The sequence below is a fragment of the Nicotiana attenuata genome, chromosome 12 (assembly GCF_001879085.1).
Source record: "Nicotiana attenuata strain UT chromosome 12, NIATTr2, whole genome shotgun sequence".
Taxonomy (NCBI): domain Eukaryota; kingdom Viridiplantae; phylum Streptophyta; class Magnoliopsida; order Solanales; family Solanaceae; genus Nicotiana; species Nicotiana attenuata.
The window spans coordinates 52,429,735-52,443,479 of record NC_032000.1 but is presented as its reverse complement, the minus strand read 5'-3'; positions in this window follow the sequence as shown (position 1 = coordinate 52,443,479).

Below are 13,745 nucleotides of genomic sequence, written 5' to 3'. Positions count from 1 at the left end.
TACTTCACAAGCAGGGGGGAGCACAGACCCCTACTACTCAGGCTCCAGGACATGCAGCTGCAGTATATCAGACTTCGGGTGCACTACCCGCATATGGGGTTCAGCCAGTTGCTGCAGTGGCACCCCAGCTCAGGCCAGCTGTGGATGGCGATCCGTAGAAGTTATTAGACAGATGGACTAGACTTCACCCTCGAGTCTTCGGGGGTGAGCGTCATGAGGATGCTCAGGACTTCATTGACAGGTGCAGGGACAGACTGCACAACATGAGGATATTGGAGTCGCATGGAGTTGACTTCACTACTTTTCAGCTTGAGGGCAGGGCCCGTAGATGGTGGCAGTCCCATATTCTTGGCAGGCCAGCAGGTTCTCCTCCCATCACCTGGGGTCAGTTCGTACAGTTGTTCTTGGACAGGTATATTCCGCCCTCTGAGAGGGAAGAGCTACGGTATCAGTTCGAGCATCTTGAGCGGGGTCAGATGTCTGTGACCGACTATAAGGCGAGATTTTCTGAGGTGTCTCGTCATGCACTTATGATACTTCTTACGGATGCAGAGAGAGTGCGGAGGTTTGTCACAGGATTGCAACCCAGTATTCGATCGGGGTATGGCCCGAGAGGTGGAGATGGGTACAGAGTATCAGCTAGTGGTCGAGATTGCTCGTTGGATTGAGGGTTATCGCTAGAGGGGTAGAGAGCAGATACAGCAGGATAAGAGAGCTAGGTTCTTCGGGGAGTTCAGAGGTGCCCCAGCTAGGGGCAGAGGTCAGTTTTGTGAGGCCCCGTAAAAATTTTTGGCTCAAAACCTAGTATCTTGTGGTGTCGACTCCGAATATGTGTTAGGAATGCGTAGAATTCTTCGCGGCTCGTAAGCTCGCCGCGGTTCGGACCCTTGGTATTGATCTAAGCTTGTAAAAATCAAAAGAATCAATTTTTCCAGAAAATGCCATTCTGCGGCCCAGAATGCGATCGCAGATCTAGTATGCGGACCGCATTCCTACCGCAGAGTGAAACAGAAGAGTTGTCAAAATTAATATTGAAAATACGGTCTATTATGCGATCGCATAACCAATATGCGGACCGCATAATCTTAATCGTCGCATAAGTTCCTCAAGGATTTGTGAAGGTCAGTTCTGCGGTGCACAATGCGACCGCATAACAGGAATGCGGACCGCATTCCTATCGCAGACCCGAACAGACTCCTCAGAGTTTTGGAGGCACTTCTGCGGTCCAATCTGCGGACTGCATTTCGTTTCTGCAAACGCAAAGTGCGACCGCAGATCTTGCTCGGGCTTCTATTTTTCTAAATTTTAAAACCCGACCCCTTTGAAATAAAACACCCATCCCCCTCATTCTTTAACGATCTTCTGCACAAAATAAGAGAGAGGAAGAGAGGGTCTTGAGAGAGAAAGTCATCTTCTCCAAAATTTGGTTCTTCAAAACTATCCGGGCCGGGAAATTTCAAGCTTATCTTCATCCCCCTTTTATTGCAGGTAAAATCCCTAACCCTTTTCATTGAATTTCAGGTTTAAACTAAGGGGGGAAGTCTCATGCATTGGTTCTTGAAAATAATGGTTGAACTCATACATGCATGCCTTTCTATAACCTAAAATCTAGTAGGAGTAGTTGGGTGGGAGCAAAGACTTATACAAAGAAGGGGCTGATAACCTAGATAAGTTTGAGAAGCATTTGTGAACCCCAATTCTAAGTTATGTGTATTAAATTGTGCACTAGATTGACGTTGCTAGATTATTTGGTGAATTGGAAATAGATGTTAAAAGGGAATTCGGCTCCAGGTATGTATGGCTAACTTTGATCTTTGTAAAATCACCTTGCTTGGTGTTCCATATTTGGTACGTGTTGTCTACGTGGGTTATTTGTGAAGTTAAACTCTTGCTAGTAATATGTGTTTACTTGTGTGAACCATTTGTGAATTCATGTAAATATTGTGCCTTAAACGTTGTTGGTTAAGACGTCCAATATGATTGTGCAAGTAAATGGCAATAAACCAAGTTGTGATTGTGAATGTGTTATGTGGTAAGAACTGTGGAATAAATGATGGAAAGGAATCGAGATTGGTGAAAATTGAGATAACTGTGGTAACATCCTTTGTGGCTAGTTGTGGAAAATCATTGTTCTGATTTAAATGGTACAACGGGCTGTTGAAAAAGATGGAAATGGCATTGATAGTCATATAAACCTTGTGTGAGTTGTGTTGTTCCTTGAGATGTGTTGTGGTTGTTATTGGGATTTGTTGTTGTTGTTCCTGAAACTTGTTGTTGTTCTCCTTGTAAATTGTCATTGCTGTGGTATTGTTTGTGAATTGTGATTGCTCGGTGGGATCGGGTTGCGCGCCCGCAACACGAAGTAATAAGGTATGGGTTGTGGTGATAAAGGTGGCCGAGGTAATAAGGGTGGCCGAGGTAATAAGGGTGGAAAGTGATCGAAATCACTATTGAAATGAAATTATGAACAAATTGTGAAATTATTGATGTGGAAATGTGGAAGGGGAAACAGGAGAGATTGTAAACTTGTTTGGCTTGATTGTTCCTTCTTTGTTGATTTGATTGTTGTTCTTATTACTGCTACATACTTGTTTATGGTTCGAGTTTACTTGATGCGGAAGTGTGGAAGAGGAAGCAGGAGAGATTGTATACTTGTTCGGCTTAGTTGTTCCCTCTTTGTTGATTTGATTGTTGTTCTTATTACTGCTACATACTTGTTTATGGTTCGAGTTTACTTGGAGCAAGGTTTGTTCATACATACCAGTACAATTCAAATGTACTGACGTCCCTTTTGCCGGGGGCGCTACATTCATGTTATGATTGTAGGTGGATCCGTAGCAGGTACTCCATTCCACCGATCGTAGCTCCCCTTCGTCCTCCATCAGCTTTTTGGTGAGCCCCTTTCCTCTCGGGGCCCTGCGTGGCTCAGGCCGCTTATTTCCGGAGTTTTATTTTGATTTTTTTGTGTGAAAGGTATAGCCGGAGCCTTGTTACCGGCAAATACTATATTATTCTGTTGTACTTTTAGAGGCTCCGTGGACAGTAGATGTGGGTTAAGAACTTGTGTAAATCTATGTTCATGTGTTGGGCAAAGAATTTGTAATTTCATTAACTATTATGTACGTATATATGTGTTGTAAAAAGGTGTTCTAAGTTAATTATATGGCTAATTCTTGGAATATTGAGTAAGGAAAACATGGGGTAACACGTGGGTTAGGAAAGGCACCCAGGTCCGCTTGACTGGGGCTACCCGGTCGGGCGCCGGTCATGTCCCTCGAATTTGGGGCGTGACAAACTTGGGAGGGGTCAACCCAATAGGCCCCCATTTTCAGCACTACCACCTCCTGCCCGGGGTGCTCCAGCACGCCCTTATTTTAGTGTTATGCCAGAGAGTTCCTACCAAGAGGTTGTGAGTTCGAGTCACCCCAAGAGCAAAGGTGGGGAGTTCTTGGAGGAAGGATGTCGGGGGTCTATTTGGAAACAGCCTCTCTACCTCAGGGTAGGGATAAGGTCTGCGTACACACTACCCTCCCCAGACCCCACTTGTGGGATTATACTGGGTTGTTGTTGTTGTTGTTGTTGCCAGAGAGTTCCTACCGCCCGCCAGCTATTCAGGGTTCCTCCAGTGGGTATTCGGGTCACCAGGGTCCTTCCAGTTCTTACTTCAGTGCCATGCCAGGGAGTTCATATCATCCACCGGCTATCCAGGCTCCTTCCAGTAGCTCTACGGGTTTTCAGGGTCAGTCATTCGGACAGCAGGCCGCTGCACCGCGTTGTTTGAGTGCGCAGATCCTAGTCACATGAGGAGGTACTGCCCTAGGCTTCGGGGAAAGGCAGTGCAGCAGGGACAGCCGCCCGTGATTTCAGCACCAGCGGCCCAGCCACCTAGAGGTGGAGGACAAGCTGGTAGAGGCCGTCCCAGAGGTGGAGGTCAGGTAGGGAGAGGTCCGCCAGCTACTGCTCAATTAGGTGGAGGCCAGTCAGCCGGTGCTCCAGCTAGATTCTATGCCCTTCCGGCCGGCCAGATGCATTGGCCTCAGATGTCGTCATCACAGGTATTATTTCCGTCGGTGGTAGGGAGGCTTCAGTATTATTTGATCCAGGGTCTACTTATTCATATGTATCATCTCTGTTTGCTCGTTTCCTGGTTATTTCTCCTGAGCCTTTGGGTGTTCCTGTTCATGTGTCCACTCCGGTGGGTGATTCTGTGGTTGTGGATCGGATCTACCAGTCTTGTGTGGTTACTTTCTGTGGTTTCGAGACTAGTGCAGATCTTCTGTTGCTTGACATGATCGATTTTGAGGTCATCCTGGGCATGGATTGGTTATCTCCATATCACGCCGTCCTAGATTGCCATGCCAAGACTGTTTCACTAGCGATGCTAGGATTGCCGAGATTGGAGTGGAAGGGTTTCCACCATTGATACGCCTAGCAGGGTTATTTCTTTCCTGAAGGCTCAGCGCATGGTCAAGAAAGGGTGTTTGGCTTATCTGGCTTATGTCCGAGACACCACTGCAGAGTCTCCGACAATTGATTCAGTGCCAGTAGTCCGAGAGTTCGCCGATGTTTTTCCTTCTGATCTTCCAGGCATGCCTCCGGATCGTGATATTGATTTCTATATTGATTTGGCTCCAGGCACTCAGCCTATATCTATTCCACCGTACCGTATGGCTCCTAAGGAGTTGAAGGAGCTGAAGGAGTTGAAGGAGCAGCTAGAGGAGTTGTTAGCAAAGGGGTTTGTTAGGCCCAGTGTATCGCCTTGGGGTGCACCAGTGCTATTTGTGAAGAAGAAGGATTGGACTATGCGGATGTGCATTGATTACTGCCAGTTGAACAAAGTCACCATCAAGAATAAGTATCCGTTGCCCCGTATTGATGATTTGTTTGACCAGCTGCAGGGTGCTAGGGTGTTCTCTAAGATTGACTTGAGGTCAGGGTATCAACAGCTGAGGATTCGGGACTTAGATGTTCTGAAGACTGCATTCAGGACTAGATATGGCCACTATGAGTTTCTGGTGATGTCATTTGGCTTGACTAATGCTCCAGCGGCATTTATGGACTTGATGAACAGGGTGTTCAGGCCTTATATTGATTCCTTTGTTATCATCTTCATTGACGACATCTTGATATACTCGCGTAGCCTGGGAGAGCACGAGCAGCATTTGAGAGTAGTGCTTCAGACCTTGCGAGAGCAGAAGCTATATGCTAAGTTCTCCAAGTGTGAGTTTTGGCTAGAGTCAGTGGCATTCTTGGGGAATGTTGTGTCAGGCGAGGGTATTAAGGTGGATCCCAAGAAGATTGAGGCAGTTCAGAGTTGGCCACGTCCTACTTTAGTGACCGGGATCAGGAGTTTCCTGGGATTAGCAGGTTATTACCGGCGATTTGTGTAGGGCTTTTCATCTATTGCATCACCTTTGACCAGATTGACCCAGAAGGGTGCTCCATTCCGTTCGTCCGATGATTGCGATGAGAGCTTCCAGAAGCTCAAGACGGCTTTGACTACGGCACCAGTTCTTGTATTTCCTTCCGGTTCAGGGATGTATACAGTATATTGCGACGCTTCCCGCATTGGCTTGGGATGTGTATTGATGCAGGAGGGGCGAGTTATTGCATATGCTTCGCGTCAGCTGAAGGTCCATGAGAAGAATTACCCTGTGCACGATCTAGAGTTGGCAGCGATCGTTCATGCTCTTAAGATATGGAGGCATTATTTATATGGGGTGTCATGTGAGGTCTACACCGATCATCGCAGCTTGAAGCATTTGTTCAAGCAGAGGGATCTTAATTTAAGGAAGCACAGGTGGCTTGAGTTACTAAAGGATTACGATATTACCATTCTTTATCATCCAGGTAAGGCGAATGTGGTCGCGGATGCCTTGAGCAGAAAGGCGGAGAGTATGGGTAGTTTAGCATTCATTCCTGCAGAGAAGAGACCATTAGCTTTGGACATTCAGTCCTTGGCTAACAGACTGGTGAGGTTGGACATTTTAGAGCCCAGCCGAGTTCTAGCGTATGTGGTTGCTCAACCTTCGTTATTGGGGCAGATTAAGGCCCGACAGTTCGATGATCCACATTTGGCGGTTCTCAGAGAGACGGTACTTCAGGGAGGTTCCAAGGAGGTTTCTATTGGTGAGGATGGTGTGTTACGGCTTCAGGGCCGTCTATGTGTTCCTAATGTTGATGGTTTGAGAGAGAGGATTCTAGAAGAGGCCCACAGTTCGAGGTATTCCATTCATCTGGGTGCCACGAAGATGTATCGTGACTTGAGGCAGCATTACTGGTGGTGGAGGATGAAGAAGGACATCGTGGAGTATGTAGCTAGATGTTTGAATTGCCAGCAGGTCAAGTATGAGCACTAGAGGCCAGGTGGCCTATTCAACAGATGCCTATTCCGGAGTGGAAGTGGGAGCGCATCACCATGGATTTTGTAGTTGGGTTGCCGCGGACTTTGCGGAAGGTTGATTCAGTATGGGTCATTGTGGATAGGTTGACCAAGTCGGCTCACTTCATTCCAGTGGCGAATACTTATACAGCGGAGAGGTATGCTCAGATTTATATTCGGGAGATAGTATGGTTGCACGGCGTGCCGGTTTCCATCATATCAGATAGAGGCCCTCAGTTCACATCCCGTTTCTGGAGAGCCGTACAGAGTGAGTTGGGGACCCGTGTGGAGCTTAGCACAGCATTCCATCCTCAGACCGACGGGCAGTCGGAGCGGACAGTTCAGATTTTAGAGGATATGCTTAGAGCATGTGTGATTGACTTTGGAGGGCACTGGGATCAGTTCTTGCCCTTAGCGGAGTTTGCATACAACAATAGCTACTAGTCCAGCATAGAGATGGCCCCGTACGAGGCTTTATATGGTCGACATTGTCGTTCTCCGATCGGGTGGTTTAAGCCCGGTGAGGCTAAGTTACTCGGTACGGATTTGGTACAGGATGTCGTGGATAAGGTGAAGTTGATTCAGGAGAGGCTTCGCACAGCTCAGTGCATACAGAAGAGTTACGCGGATCAGAAGGCGCGTGATGTATCATTCATGATTGGTGAGAAGGTTCTCTTGAAATTCTTGCCAATGAAGGGCATTATGAGGTTCGGGAAGAAGGGCAAGTTGAGCCCAAGGTTTATTGGCCATTTTGAGGTGTTGCGGCGAGTTGGGGAGGTTGCCTATGAGCTTGCTTTACCTCCTAGTTTATCGGGAATTCATCCAGTTTTTCATATATCGATGCTTCGGAAGTATCATGCCGATCTATCACATATGTTGGACTTTAGTACTATTCAGTTAGATGAGAGTTTGGGCTATGAGGAGAGCGAGTTGCCATTATTGATAGACAGGATCGCCAGTTGAGGTCCAAGAGGATTTCTGCGGTAAGGGTCCAGTGGAGGGGCCAACCGGTCGAGGAGACGACCTGGGAGTCCGAGGAGGACATGCGGAGCAGATATCCCCACTTATTCAACAGTCCATGTACCTTTCTATGTCCGTTCGAGGACGAGCGTTTGTTTAAGAGGAGGAGAATGTAACGACCCAATTGGTCGTTTTGCCTTTTAGAACCCCGTTCCCTTAAATAAAACTTCCCGCACTTGCTTTAGCTGATTTATAACTTGCGGGGACGGTTGGTTTGGGAATTGCAAGAGTTTTGAGTAAAAACATGTCCATTTGTTTCTTTAAGATTTTCTTAAAAGACCAAGTTTGACTTCGGTCAATTTTTGGGAAAACGGATCCGGATTCGTGATTTGACGGCCCCGAAGGGTCCGTGGAAAAATATGGGACCTGGTATGTCCGGAATCGAATTCCGAGGTCCCTAGCCCGAGTAATGAATTTTTATGTAAAATTGTTAAATTGAAGTTTTAAGGAATTAAAGAAACTATGTATTCATTGATCTCCTAGGTATCGGGCTCGGATTTTGGTTCCGAATGTTGGTACAGGTCCGAAATATCAGTTAAGACTTACCCGTAAAATTTGGTGTCAATCCGAGTAGTTTAAGGGCGTTTTGACCCGTTAGAAGAGAATTAAGAACTTGAAGTTCAATAGTTTGATTCATTTGTTTTTAGGGGTGATTCCTAGATTTAGCGTTGTTTTGAGTGTTCCGAGGGTTCGAGTAGGACCGCATCGTAATTTCAGACTTGTCGGTATGTTCGGGTGGGGCTCGGGAGCCCCGAGCGTCAAACGATCGAGGCTCGAGTGAAGTTGAAATTTGAAGAAGGGGCTGAGTTTGCTGCTTCTGTCATAACCGCATATGCGGTTCTAGGACCGCAGATGTGGGACCTCAGGTGCGGTCAAGACCTCGCAGATGCGGCCAGTGCCCAGGCTAGGGGAAACCGCAGAAGGGGTTCTGAAACCGCAGGAGCGGTTCCATAGAAGCGGCCCCAGACCGCAGAAGCAGTCCAGTCACTTTAGGCCCAGATCCGCAGATGCGGCCTCCTTTCGGCAGGTGCGGGACCGCAAATGCGGTCCCCAAACCACAGAAGCGAAAACCGCTGGTCAGTGAGTTCATTTAATTCGAACTCAAGGTCATTTATTTCATTCACTACTCCACACTTGGGCGATTTGGGGGCTTCCAAAGAGAGGATTTCAACATAGCATTGTAAGGTAAGTAATTTTCATTCATCCTTAGTTTAAATACATGTACACTAGGTAGATTAAACACTAAAAACTAGGTAAAATCAAAGGGCTAGAGCTAGACCTAGGGTTTTGATAAAACTAAGATTTAACCACGAAAATTATTATGAAATGAACTAGAAATCATATATTATTGATCCTTAGGTTGTAGAGAACAACTTTCTTCGAAAAATCTGGGAATCCGGGCACGTGGGCCCGGGGTCGGAATTTAGGAAACTTGTGAAAAAGGTTGGGAAATGGCTTAAATAATTAGGATTCGACCTTGTAAACCTATATTGACTAGTTCTTACTTCCTTTAACTAGTTTGTGATCATTCGGCTCCGAATTGAGGGCTTGTGCTTGTTCTTGGTATTTGGAAGCGCGTTTTGGAGCGAGGTGAGTCTCCTTTCTAACCTTGTAAGAGGGAATTGTCCCCATATGATTAATAAATGAAAAATTGTTGCTAAATGCGGGGGCTACGTACGCACTAGGTGACGGGAGTCCGTGCGTAGCTACTACTATATTAATTGTCCGGGTAGTTTAGGACCCACATCATGCCTTATTTATGAAAATCTCTACATTATCTTGCTAATGAGATCTCTTAGGATATACTAGAGACTTGAAAGAGAATAAAAGCCAACTTGTATACTTGTTGAACTCTTGTATGGCGCATAATTGAATATTAATGTGCCTTCGTGTGTATTCTTGATATTGCTTGATATTTGTGGATCGGGCCGATCGCCTTGGTATGAAAAGATGCATCTATAGGCGCGTCGTCGACCCTCGGCAAGTGCACAGTTTCTTTCTGTTGGTTCGGGCCGTCGCCTCGGCATAATGTGCGCATAATATTTGTGTGAAAACTTATACTTGCATTGTTTTGCTAATATTCCGAAATGCAAATAGTAAATTGTGATATTATGAAGAACATGACTTATGCCTCTTGTCATAAACTGTTGTTACTAGTAACTTTCCATGCTTAGAAAATATTTGATATATTATTCGACCTTAGTAAGTATCGAGTCGACCTCTCGTCTCTACTTCTTCGAGATTAGACGGGATACTTACTGGGTTCATGTTGTTTATGTACTCATGCTACACTTCTGTACTTAAATGTACAGGATCTGAGGCAGGTGGATCTGGTTATCATTCTGGCGCGCACCCGTGAGCAGATTTGGGACTTCTGCGCACCCGTGAGCAGATTTGGGACTTCTACGGTGAGCTGCTTTTTCCTCCATGCCGACCCGCAGCCGAAGAAGTCTTTCCTTTGTACTTTTGTTTTCTGTCTATCCTGATTCAGACATTCTGTCTATCCTGATTCAGACAATAGGATAGTATGATATTCTTTTGTGTATATATTCTACTAGTTGCCAGTAGCTTGTGACACCAGGTTCTGGCACACACATTAGTACACTTATTTTTGGGTTGTATTATAATGCTACCTACATTACTTATCACTTTTGGTTTTAAATCCAATTGGAGTATTTATCTCACTTAAGTTTTGATAATGTTTACATAAAAGTTAGAAATGTTTTCCGCACTTGGCTTGTCTGGCAATGGTGTTGGGCACCTTCATGACAACAACAACCCAGTATAATCCCACTTCTGTTTCCAAATAGATCCCCGGCATCCTTCCCTCCAAGAACTTCCCACCTTGCTCTTGAAGAGACTCGAACTCACAACCTCTCGATTGAAAGTGGGGGTTGCTTACCATCAGAGCAACCCCTCTTGTCTTAAAAGGGTCGTGACATTAGTATGAAGCTATAGACAAGCCAAGAATAAATTAAATTATAGCGCTAATGCATAGAGCGAGGGCCATTTTTCTTATGACCATACTTGCATTTGTATATATGGATTAATGTACTATACTATTCACAGGTACACGATTTAATTATGGAGTTAAATTATATACACTGATTATGTAAAAAAAAATTACTCTATAATTGTAGTGTAACCTATGAATACAAATTATGTACTATTATAAATTGATATATCCTAAAGATTCAATTAACCTGCAACTTCTTATTTTTCCTTTTTTATTTTATGTTGTGTTTGGCTGAAAAGTTGTCAGATACTTTACGAGCAAATCAATTGAAATATATGAAGGGTAAATCATAGCCAATCATAATTAATCACTGGCCAGGAGACAAATTTGATAAATGCGAATAATCAATTGGAGAATAATATAAACAGGGTTTTATTCATCATAGAAGCTTGACCTGCCTCTCCTTAAAGAGGTTCAGGATCTTACAATGGTTTTGTTTTTCGGCCCATTCATGAAGTGTATTCATCTATTCTTATGTATTCAGAGTCGTGTAGAAGAAGAAGCCCCCTTTGAAGGTTCTCTTTCTTGGTATTTATAGCTTCGAGCTCTGTGAGCTGATTACGAGTTGTCGTAGTTTGGTCGAGGAGACGTCCTCTTGTCGCGAAAGGGCCGTGACCCCCTTGTTCACCTTAAGAACAGCTGTCATGAGTCAAAAGTCAATGGCGTTTTCACTATAAATTGGTTAGGATTGGGGCTGACCCCGTGGCTGTCGCATGGTCGGATTTCTACCAATACATGTTGTTGAATCGATTTTGTATAGTTTCTCTTCTTCAAACCTCATAATTTGAGTTGCATTATTTTTCTAGGAAAAGAAAATCAAATATATTAAGATCTGCGCAGATGTTGTAATTAAATACATAGATAATGCATTAAACGTTGGCTGAAAATATTAATTATTATTACTATTATTATTTGGTAAAATCGGTAAAACTCTTATATTAATTACCCAAAATAAAATTATTACGTGTTATCTCTGATTTTAATTTAATATCTCCTATTTTATGATCCTAAATAAAAGCTAAAACCCTAAAACTTTGCAAACTCACATCTTTTTTTTCTACTGCAAAACTCGAGTGGCCTGGTAAGTCTTCTTCTATTTCTATGTACTTTTGTCTTGTGAGACGTACGATATTCTCCCGATTATTTTTCGATGTGAAATACAAAATATGTTTGTGTTTTACATTTTGGTAAAGTCACTGTCATGTGACCAGGAGGCCACAAGTTCAAACCGTGTAAACAGCCTCTTGCAGAAATGCAGGGTAAGGTTGCGTATAGACCCTTGTGGTCTGGTCCTTCCCCGGACCTCCGCATAGTGGAAGCTATGGCTGTCCAACGGGACGGGACGGGACGAAATTAACGGGACGGGACGGGACGGCACGACATTTAAGCGGGACGGTGGCGGGACGGGACGAAATGGGACGGGGCGAAACGGTCGTCCCATCCCGTCCCGCTAACAAACGGGATGGGACGGGATGGGACGGGACGGAACGGGACGGGACGGGACGGGACGGGCTCGTGGGCCTTAAGTGTATTTTTTAATAAAAAAACGTCTAGTTTTTTGAAAATTAATATGTTTTAAAGTTTGCAACGGCTAGATTTTTGACTTATTTAATAAACTTAAATGTTACTATGTTAGTATGTTAAAAAGAAAATTAGAAAACTAAGTAAAGAATTATAAAATATTAAGACAAAAGACTTGTAATGAAATAATCTAGTAAATATAAATTTATAATAGAGTTATAATTTATTTAATATAATTTCAAAGTATTAACTATTAAGTAACTAAGACAATTCATAAAAATAATTCATCGCTTAGAGCCTTTTATTTTATTAATAGAACTTTCAAATCTCAAATACAAATATAATTCTTTTGAAGAGCACCTAATCTACGCAGCCACCTTCTAGGAAGGGTTCTGTTTGAACTAGGCCTCTTAGTAGCCAATTACAAATTATCATACTAATATTTGTAAGCTCCTATATAGCTTCTTTGTAACTTATCAATAATATCTCTTGGACATTCTACTGCAATTGGCAATGTTGATTGATGTTCCATGAGCTCCATGCCGTCATCGCTCCCAGTGGTAAGTATCTCATTGTATTCTTCTTCTTCCCTAGTGGTTAGTTTTTCAAAATCAAGATTTCTTCTTTCTGAATTAATCCAATCTCTGAATAAGACGGAAATCTCTAGACTGTCCTCAGCTAATGAATGTCTATGATCTCCAATTTGAAATCTTGCCGCGCTAAAAGCACTCTCCGATGCTACTGATGATGCTTGAATAGCCAGGATATCTCGGGCCATAATTGAAAGTGTTGGAAAAGCCTTGCCACGCTCCCTCCACCATGACAAATAAATTAAGACCATCTTTTACAACCAAGTTAAAAATATGGCATGCACATCTAACATGAAAAATTATTGGATTAATTGGACAAAGTCTAGATTTTAAGCTATTTGCCGCGGTTGTGTTAGCAGAAGCATTATCTAAGGTGATAGTTAGAACTTTATTAACGAGTCCATAAAAATCAAGTATTTGTAGAACAGTAGTTGCAATATATGCTCCAGTGTGTTTTGAATCAACAAATTTATAACCAATAATACGTTTTTGCAAGTTCCAGTGATGATCAACCCAATGACATGTAACAGTTAAATAATCACAACCATTAAGACTACGACCTATATCAGATGTGATAGACACTTTACAATCCAAGTGAAAAAATACACAACAAATATACTGAAGATATTCAGTTTGAAATTTAAAAACATCATTTCTAACCGTGGTCTTAGGAAAACCTTGAAAAGCAGGGTTATAAGTTTCTTGTATATAATGCACAAAAGCAGGGTGAGAAGGAAAAGTAAAAGGTAAGCCACAGACAACCACCATTTTTGCTAAGTTCTCACGATCTCTATCTTTGTTATATTTGCGTAAAACATGACCAGAAGCAGGGTCAAGTTGTTGTTGAATTTGATTAGAACCAGATCCACTAGGAGTGCCAGAACTGATGGTAGGATCTATAATTTTTCCGGCTTCTATGTTAGCTTGTATCCATAAATCTTTGTGAGCACTTCTTAAGTGTCTAGTTAAACCCCCCGTCCCACCACTTACTGAGTGTGCAAATTGTTGCTTACATTTTTCACAGATAGCACGATGATTGACTTTATCATGTTTAAAAAATTTCCATACAAGTGATGTTTTGGGACGTTCAACCTTAGGCTTACCCCGTTACAGGGGGTTACAGGGGGTAAACGCTCCAGACTGAGATTGACTCTGAGTTGGAGCTTGTGTTGCGGGCTAGTGGGTGTTTCATCTATCTTCTCCTCATTTTCTCTAT